The sequence below is a fragment of the Salvelinus sp. IW2-2015 genome, unplaced genomic scaffold (genome assembly GCF_002910315.2).
Source record: "Salvelinus sp. IW2-2015 unplaced genomic scaffold, ASM291031v2 Un_scaffold16461, whole genome shotgun sequence".
In the NCBI taxonomy this organism is placed as follows: Eukaryota; Metazoa; Chordata; class Actinopteri; order Salmoniformes; family Salmonidae; genus Salvelinus; species Salvelinus sp. IW2-2015.
In genome coordinates, this window is record NW_019957597.1 from 217,632 (window position 1) to 228,360 (window position 10,729).

Genomic DNA, 10,729 nt, shown 5'->3' on the forward strand with positions numbered 1-10,729 from the left:
CTTCCGCTCCTACCTTTGATCGCACCCCTCCTTCCCCTTCCTTACTGGGAAAGAAGTGACAGATGAGAAGAAACTGCACAAGCACACGCCTGTATGCATTCTCACACAGCACATACAGTTGAAGTCGGAAGTTCACATACACCTTAGCCAAATACATTAAACTCAGTTTTTTCACAATTTCCTGACATTTAATCCAGTAAAAACCCTGTTTTAGGTCAGTTAGGATAACCACTTATTTAAAGAATGTGAAATGTCAGAATAATAGTAGAGAGAAGGATTTATTTCAGCTTTTATTCTTTCATCACATTCCGGTGGGTCAGAAATGTACATACACTCAATTAGTATTTCGTAGCATTGCCTTTAAATTGTTTAACGTGGGTCAAACATTCCGGGTAGCCTTCCACAAGCTTCCGAAAAAAAAAAAAACTGTTTTCCCAATGCCCCAATGTAGCTCAAATGTGAGAAATATGGAAAATATTGAATCCTATCTCGACAGGGACTTAGTATTCAAAGCCCATAGGAGACACAGAGGAATGGGGGCGGTTGAATAGAGCTACTCTACAGTCATGACAAGGGAGTTGGGTCATGGGGAAGTCCCGGGGTGGGTTATTTACTCTCTGTCTTGAGTTGCCAGAGAGCTAGGTATCAAAATCAAATCAAATCAAATTGTATTTCTCACATATGCCGAATACAACAGGTGTAGACCTTACAGTGAAACGCTTACTTACAAGCCCTTAACCAACAATGCAGTTTTAAGAAAATAAGCGAGGGGGTACCGGTACAGAGTCAATGTGTGGGGGCACCAGTTAGTCGAGTTAATTGAGGTAATATGTACATGTAGGTAGACGTAAAGTSACTATGAGTGGATAATAAACAGAGAGTAGCAGCAGCGGGGGTGGGGACAATGCAAAAAGTCTGGGTAGCCATTTAATTAGCTGTTCAGGAGTCTTACGGCTAGAGGGTAGAAGTTGAAGCCTTTTGGACCTAGACTCCGGTACCACTTGCCGTGCGGTAGCAGAGAGCACAATCTATGACTAGGGTGACTGGAGTCTTTGGTAATTTTTTGGGCCTTCTTCTGACACCGCCTGGTATAGAGTTCCTGGATGGCAGGAAGCTTGGCCCCAGTGATGTAGTGGGCTGCACGCACTACCATCTGTAGTGCCTTGCGGTCGGAGGCCGAGCAGTTGCCATACCAGGCGGTGATGCAACCAGTCAGGATGCTCTCGATGGTGCACCTGTATAACTTTTTGAGGATCTGAGGACCCATGCGAAATCTTTTAAGTCTCCTGAGGGGGAATAGGCGTTGTGGTGACCTCTTCAAGACTGTCTTGGTGTGTTTGGACCATGACAATTTGTTGGTGATGTGGACATCAAGGAAATTGGTGCTGCTCCACTACAGCCTCGTTGTTGAGAATGGGGCCGTGCTCAGTCCTCCTTTTTCTGTAGTCCACAATAATTTCCTTTGTCTTGATCACGTTGAGGGAGAGGTTGTTATTCTGGTACCACACTGCCAGGTCTCTGACCTCCTCCTTATAGGCTGTCTCATCGTTGTCGGTGATCAAGCCTACCACTGTTGTGTCGTCGGAAAACTTAACGATGGTGTGGGAGTCGTGCTTGGCCGTGCAGTCATGGGTGAACAGTGAGTACAGGAGGGGACTGAGCACGCACCCCTGAGGGGCCCCCGTGTTGAGGATCAGCGAGGCAGATGTGTTACCTTACCACCTGGGGGCGGCCCGTCAGGAAGTCCAGAGCTGTGTTCTAACATACTGTATACTATATACTATTAGTTAATTTTAGTATACTGTAAACAAACGTTATCGTTTCAGTTGAGCGTACTAGCTCTTCGCCTGTCTACCGGAAGTTGATGCTGTCGCAATGAAACATCTTGCTAGGTAGTTAGCAAAACAAATTTCTAGTTACACATTTTACAACTTTGGGGGTGTTCTTAAATTCAATCTGGAGTGCCAGATTGCGCTCGTAAATTCAGAGCGTTGTCAGATTGTCCATTTGTAAATTCAGAGCGTTGTCAGATTGTCCATTTGTAAATTCAGAGCGTTTCGCTCTCGGAGCACACACTGGACGCTAAGGCCGAGGAGAAGGGTTTATTTGATCGTTCTGGACATACAACGGCAGTAAAGCACTCAAGCTAACATTGGCTAGCTTGCTAGCTACTTCCAGACACAAATGAGACCACTCTGACCATTTTACTTGCCCTAGGAGAGCTGGTTAGGCAGTTTTCATGTTATCCAGAGCGTTGGTGACTGTAACTGTGCTGCTGGCAGCAATTTAATTACACTTTTTTGTCAACTATTACTGACACTGGCCATATTCTGCGCTCTTGTACACTCAGATGAGAGTGCTCGGAAATTGGAGTAGATAGCCAGAGCGAATTTACAAAAGCCCCCGAATGTCCATTGAGAATGCACAACGACTATACCATTTAGCTAAGCTAAGAATGACGGGAATAATCAAGTCAATAAACGTTGGGTAGTTCGTATGATAGCATATAGTTAATATACTGGCAAGTTTGATGTATAAGTAGCCAACTAACACGTTAGGTAGCTAGCTAACATACCGGAACATACTGCTGTAATGATATGCTATGTGGTTCGTAAGGACAGAGTAGCTAACAAATTGATAGCCAACATAACGTGTAAGGTAACTTATTTGAAAAGTCTTTACGTTATTACATTGCTCAATATTTTCTTAACATTTGTCATAATTAGTTAAATCAATNCCAACATAACGTGTAAGGTAACTTATTTGAAAAGTCTTTACGTTATTACATTGCTCAATATTTTCTTAACATTTGTCATAATTAGTTAAATCAATGAATTCGTATCCGCTCTCGTTGTACTCCGGCTGCATATTTTCCGCCATTTCTTCAAATCTGAAAACAATGTGAAGCCACGCCCAATACCTGAAGAATTTCATTATGGGCCTTAAAGTACGGATATAGTGTGCTCTCGAATTTAGTACGACTATGCTGAGTTGTAGTCAATGAATAGCAATCTCACATAAGTGTTCCTTTTGTCCAGATGGGCAAGGACAGTGTGTAGTGCCATAGAAATTGCATCATTTGTGGATCTGTTGGGGCAGTATGCAAATTGGAGTGGGTCTACGTTTTCTGGGATAATGGCGTTGATGTGACCCGTGACCAGGCTTTCAAAGCACTTCATGGCAACAGAAGTGAGTGCTACGGGTCAGTAGTCATTTAGGCAGGTTACCTTGGTGTTCTTGGGCACAGGGACTATGGTGGTCTGCTTGAAACATTACAGACTCGGTCAGGGACAGGTTGAAAATGTCAGTGAAGACACTTGCCAGTTGGTCAGCGCATGCTCGGAGTACACGTCATGGCAATCTACCTGGCCCTGCGGCCTTGTGACTGTTGACCTGCTTAAAGGTCTTACTCACATTGGCTACGGAGAGCGTGATCACACAGTCGTCCGGAACAGCTGATGCTCTCAGTCATGCCTCAGTGTTGCTTGCCTCGAAGCGAGCATAGAAGTTATTTAGCTCGTCTGTTAGGCTCGTGTCACTGGACAGCTTGTGGCTGTGCTTCCCTTTGTAGTCCGTAATAGTTTACAAGCCCTGCCACAACCAATGAGCGTCGGAGCTGGTGTAGTACGATTCAATATTAGTCCTGTATTGACTTTTTGACTGTTTGATGGTTCGTCAGAGGGCATAGCAAGATTTCTTATAAGCGTCCGGGTTAGAGTCCCGCTCCTTGAAAGCGGCAGCCTCTATCCTTTAGCTCAGTGCGGATGTTGCAGGTTGAGGTATATACATACGGTCACTGTGGGGACGACGTCATCGATGCACTTACTGAGGAAGCTAGTGACTAATATGGTGTACTCCTCAATGCCATCGGAAGAATCCCGGAACATATTCCAGTCTGTGCTAGCAAAACAGTCCTGTAGCTTAGCATCTGCGTCATCTGAACACTTCCTTATTGAGCGAGTCCCTGGTACTTCCGGCTTTAGTTTTTGCTTGTAAGCAGCAATCAGAATGGAGGGCGAGCTTTGTACGTCTCTGTGTGTGGAATAAAGGTGGTGTAGAGTTTTTTTTCCTCTGGCACATTTAATATGCTGGTAGAAATGAGGTAAAATGGATTTAAGTTTCCCTGCATTAAATGCCCGGTCACTAAGAGTGCCACCTCTGGATGAGCATTTTCTTGTTTTACAGCTCATTGAGTGCGGTCTTCGTGCCAGCATCGGCTTGTGGTGGTAAATAGACGGCTCCAAAAAAATATACATGAAAACTCTCTTGGTAAATCGTGTGGTCGACAGCTTATCATAAGATACCCCATCTCAGGCGAGAAAAACCTTGAGACATCCTGAAAATTAGATTTTGTGCACCAGCTGTTATTTACAAATAGACACAGACCACCACCCGTTGTCTTACCCGGAGGCAGCTGTTCTATCTTGCCGATGGACCGAAAACCCAGCCAGTTGTATGTTATCCATGTCGACGTTCCGCCACGACTCGGTNTTGTCTTACCCGGAGGCAGCTGTTCTATCTTGCCGATGGACCGAAAACCCAGCCAGTTGTATGTTATCCATGTCGACGTTCCGCCACGACTCGGTGAAYCATAAGATATTACAGTTTTTAATGTCCTGTAGGTAGGATAGTCTTGATCAGAGCTCATCCATGATGTTATCCAATGATTGCATGTTGGCTAATAGGACTGATGGTAGAGGGGGATTACTCACTCAACCTACATCCCCGATATCTCCGTCTCTTCTTCATGCGAACGGCGGGTTCTGAAGTAAATCCTTCGCGTCCGACTCGTTAAATAAAAAATKTMTGTTCAGTACGAGGTGTGTAATTGCTGTCCTGATATCCAGAAGCTCTTTTCAGTCATAAGAGACAGTGGCAGAAACATTATGTACAAAATAAGTTACAAATAACGTGAAAAAAACACGCACAATTGGTTAGGAGCGCGTAAAACGGCAGCCATCTCCTCCGGCGCCATCATAGTCATCCCAATCAAACTATAAGACACGTCTATTGGACACACGCACACACATTGCACKGAATACATCTGTTTATCCTACAGCTACTGTAAGCAGTAATCATGAGCCTATAAACCAGAGTTACACGGTTAGCACTGAYGCAGTGTGCAATAGTAGGAAGACCACTTTATGCAGCTCACCCTGCACTATCAGCTCCAATGTAAATAACATGAGTAAGTCTACCTCCGATAAGCTTCCCAGTAAAACATTAAAAACAATCAAGCAAKCCAGAAAAGTGCCCKAAAAAAGCCCATATTAAAATTCTATGTAGCCTAAGAAACAAGGTCCATGAAGTCAATAACTTGCTTGTATCAGATTACATTCATATTCTGACTATCTCTGAAACTCACATAGATAATACCTTTGATGATACAGTGGTAGCAATACATGGTTAATACATCTAKCAAAAAGACTGAAATGCCAACGGAGGCGGTGTTGCGGTCTATATTCAGAACCACATTCCTGTAAAGCTTAGAGACGATTAAATGTTAAACACTGTTGAAGTAATATGGCTACAGTTTCATCTGCCTCACCTAAAGCCCATTCTTGTGGGAAGCTGCTATAGACCACCAAGTGCAAACAGTCAGTATCTGGATAATGTGTGTGAAATGCTTGATAATGTATGTGKTATCAACATAGAAGTATATTTTCTGGGTGATTTAAATATTGACTGGCTATCATCAAGCTGCCCAATTAGGAAAAATGTCAAACTGTAACCAGTGTCTGCAACCTGGAATAGGTTGTCCGTCAACCTACCAGGGTAGTTAAAAACAGCACAGGAATGAAATCATCAACATGTATTTATCACATCTTTACTAATGCTGCAGAAATTTGCTTTAAAGCAGTATCCAAATCCATAGGATGTAGTGATCACAATACAATAGCCATATCTAGGAAAACCAAAGTTCCAAAGGCTGGGCCTAATATAGTGTATAAGAGGTCATACAAGAAGTGTTGTAGTGATTCATATGTTGATGATGTAAAGAATATTTGCTGGTGTGTGGTGTGTAATGAGGAGCAACCAGACGCTGCACTTGACGCATTTATGAAACTACTTATTCCAGTTACTAATAAGCATGCACCCATTAAGAAAATTACTGTAAAAACTGTTAAATCCCCTTGGATTGATGAGGAATTGAAAAATTGTATGGTTGAGAGGGATGARGCAAAAGGTATGGCAATTAAGTCTGATTAATGGGAGGCCCAACTGATTGGCAAACGTACTGCAAACTAAGAGATCATGAACTAAACTAAATAAAAATAAACTACACTATGAAACAAAGATAAATMATATAAAGAATGATAGTACAAATCTTTGGGGCACCTTAAATGACATTTTGGGGACAAAAGCCAACTTGGCTCCTTCATTCATTGAATCAGATGAAGTCAGTGTGGAAGAGGTGAATAAATTATTGTTGTCTATCAACAATGTCAAGCCACCAGGGTCTGACAATCTGGATGGAAAATTACTGAGGATAATAGCAAATAATATTGCCACTCCTATTTGCCACATCTTCAATTTAAACCTACTAGAGAGRGTGTGCCCTCAGGCCCGGAGGGAAGCTAAAGTCATTCCYCTACCCAAGAATAGTAAAGCCCCCCTTAGGACTTAGGAAAATTGCAATTGGCTCAGAACAGGGCAGCATGGCTGGCCCTTGGATGTACACAGAGAGCTCATATTAATAATATGCATTAGAGATTGACTTCATCACTACTTTTATTTTCGAGAGTTATTGACATGTTGAATGCACTGAGCTGTCTGTCTAAACGACTGGCACACAGCTCAGACACCCATGCATACCCCACAAGACATGCCACAAGAGGTATCTTCACTGACGCAAGAAGTAAAATTTGATTTAAAAAACATACAAAAACACCTTATGGAACGCGGGGACTGTGAAGCAACACAAACAATGGCACAGACACATGCGCACAGACACACAACACACCACACACACCACACACACACACACACACAACACACACACACACACACACACACACACACACACACACACACACACACACACACACAGTTTTAGTACTGTAGATATATGGTAGTGGTGGAGTAGGGGCCTGAGGGCACACAGTGTGTTGTGAAATCTGGGAATGTATTGTAATGTTTTTAAAATTGTATAAACTGCCTTAATTTTGCTGGACCCCAGGAAGAGTAGCTGCTGCTTTGGCAGCTAATGGGGATCCATAATAAATACAAATACAAATACAACCAACCAAAACATAAAGGTACAATATGGAGATAGCTCACATACTGCTGTAGTTTACATAGCACTGCATTTCTTTGAACAATTTCCCAAATAATTTTTTTTTGTCATAGAACATTTATATGCTTTTACAAAACACATTTATATTTATGAAATCCAAAAATGTTTCCTCGTTCCTTTTGTTCTTTTAAAACTTTGACACTGGAGTTGCCTATTCTATGACAATCATACAATTTAAATGTGGCCTGTATAGCCACTTGTACTAGCTGTGCTGACACCAAATTTKATTTACTCRGGCACATTTCGATATTGTACCCGATATAGTAACGGACGTCAAGCGAGAGAGAAAGAGACAAATYGAGATATTTAGGTGTAACTCACTGCATCCATCCTCGTCACTATGATCTCCACAGTCGTTGTCCCCGTCACACTGCCACTGGGCCGGGATACATGTACACTCCCCAAAAGCGCTCACTGCACACGTGAAGTGGCTGCGCCCGCATGAACACTCCGCACTGCCCAACACACCTGGAAAGAGACAGAGAGAAGAGGAAACCAGGTTAGGAAAATGCTAAAACAATACACTTAGAGAACATGCTTGTATAGCAGAGGTGGTTTGCTGAACTATCCTCTTGTGATGAGTAACCTTGCCTGAGGTCTGGTGTCCCACGTACAGATTAAGCCTAATCCTAGGTTAAAAAATATGCTCAAAGGAGAATCTCCATTGAAATAACTTTTTTGTCTGGGAATAGGCTTAATCTTTGTCCGAGAAACCAACCCTAAGAAATGTTAGCTAGCTGCTTTTTTTCTGGCCCGCAAATTGATTTTAACAAACAAATTGGTCCCAAAAGAATTTGAATTTCTAAATCCCGATGTGGCCCTCGAGCCAAAAGTATGCCCAGCGCTGCTTTAGCCATAAAAAAAATCWGTTACCTACTGCACCTATGAGCACAGACCATATCAAGAACAATATATRGTGTCTCATCTCTACCCATACAGGGGGAAAAATATTAATTTGAGGCATTTCGCTCTAGGCCATAGCAAAGCTGTGAGATATGTGACCTGATTCAGGAAACTAGGCGTATGTCGCAAATCACGACTTCACAGGAGAGCCGTTTGAACCTGAATTTTGTTTTAATCAAAATGCGTTTTTTGGCAGAAATGCCTTCTCGAACATGTGAACTTTCATGTGCCTTAATAACAAACGTTTATGCCAACTGTAAATACGAATACAGTTGTTCAATTACGAGCCTAGTTGGTTTAGCCAAAGAAAAAGTCAGGAACCTTCCCGCTAGCCATGATTMGCTGAGATAATGAGTCATGCCGAGAGATGAYTTTCAGATTGGTCTGCGGTGTAGCATCTTGTGTCTATAAAATGAGCTGCTCGTTATGCGTYGATAATCCTTTCTACTGCAGTTTTATCGAAAGACATAACGTTAGCCATAGAGGACTGCAAATTTGTTGCTACTACTCTCAATAACATTGCTGCCCTGAATTTATCAGGCGCTATCGTCAAAGGTCAGTGTATCGTGCCATSCTGACTCTCTCTCACGGAAGAAGTTGACWGAGTTTTGAAATCAGTGGAACACAACAACAGGACAAATAAGCTGTGCAAACTAAAACGCAAACGACACAGGATGTCTTTTTTAATAAAAAACGGTTGCATTCTGCCGTGAAGCTTTCATCCATGTTTACGGGTAAGAATCTAGCTACAGTTTCAGATATGATACATTTCTAATTTTGTCAGAAAGTTTGTTTTCATTGCAAATTAAAGCTTGCTGTTAGATAGCCAGCTGGAGTTCGATGGCTGGCTTGGCTTAACATTGGCTTAACATTGAACCTATTTGGTTAACTTTAGCTAGCTATGACAACCGGTTTGTATTGCTAGTATTGTTACTCTATGGATAAAAATAAATAAATGTTTTACCTTTATTTAACTAGGCAAGTCAGTTAAGAACAAATTCTTATTTTCAATGACGGCCTAGGAACAGCGGGTTAACTGCCTTGTTCAGGGGCAGAACGGCAGATTTTCACCTTGTCAGCTCAGGGATTCGATCTTGCAACCTTTCGGTTACTAGTCCAACGCTCTAACCACTAGGCTACCTGCCGCCCCGGCAGGGATTATTGTTCACTTTTAGATTGGGGTTATASTAAATGTTTTAGCTAGCTAGCAAACGTTAACGTGACATGTCTAAACAAAAGACCCCAAGTTAAAGCTTGCTGTTAGCTAGCTAACGTTAGRGGAGTTTAGATGGCTGGCTTGCTGGCTAACATTAACTTACGTGTGTAACGTTAGTGATGGTATCTCAGAATGCCATTTCACATTGCTAGTTATAGCCTAATATTAGCCAGATTACTAGCTAACATTTAACTTATTTGGTTAACTTTAGCTAGCTATGACAATCAGTTTGTATTGCTAGATAAAACTTGCTGTTAGCTAGCCAGCTGAAGTTCGATGGCTGTTTTGCTAGCTAACATTGAACCTATTTGGTTAACTTTAGCTAACTATAACAATCAGTTTGTATTACTAGTAATTTTACTCTATGGATTGGGATTATAGTTCATTTTTTAGCTTGCTAACGTTAACGTGACATGTCTAAACAAAATACCTCAAGTTAAAGCTTGCTTTTAGCTTGCTAACGTTAGCTGGGTTTTGATGGCTGACTTGCTAGCTAACATTAACTTCTGTGTATGACATGTATGTAACGTTAATGAGGTTTTCTCAGAATGCCATTGGGCATTGCTAGTTATAGCCTAATGTTAGCTAGCTAACTAGCTAACATTGAACCTATTTGGTTAACTTTAGCTAGCTATGACAATCTGTATTGCTAGTTCAAGCTTGTTGTTAGCTAGCCAGCTGTGCTAAAATATTTGTCGCCAAGGAGCGTTCAGACTGTCGGGACCAGGTTTCAGCTGCTGCGCAACGCTGACATCCTTCCTCCCATAAATGGTCTGCATGTACAAACACCACCTGAACTGGACACAGCTAGACAAACGTATCTTTTTGAGAAGATCAGGGAGTTTTGCGACGAAGAGGCTATGGACATCACATGCTCTGCACCAAAGTCAAGGGCAGGACAGAAACAGGCTCTCCGACTATAGATTCCCTTCTTCATGCGTGGTTCGGATGGACCAGTCATCAGCACTATCTGCAGTGCCTCTATTCAAATAACTCACTCCTACCACACACACCATACGTTGCTGCTGCTCAGCCACTTTACCCCTGATTGTCTGCATATAACTACCTCGTCTACCACTATCGTTATTGATACTGTTGATGTATGTATTTTATTTATAWTGACAGTATTTCTGATATTGCTACTATGCAAGTAACTATTTGGCTGTACCGTTTACACCTTCTGTAGAGACCTATCCACTTAGCAAGCCTTAGCAAAATATTGATACATAAAATGAATATTATGTGTGGTCGTAACATGATTTTGTGACATACCACAAATATTGTTTGACCGTATCAAGTATCCACCACATACA

The 10,729-nt window shown here is 42.1% G+C and overlaps 1 pseudogene; it reads right to left on the bottom strand.

Moving 5' to 3' along the window:
- Nucleotides 1-10,729, bottom strand: part of LOC112080727 (low-density lipoprotein receptor-related protein 4-like) — a 145,629-nt pseudogene that overhangs the window by 86,198 nt on the left and 48,702 nt on the right.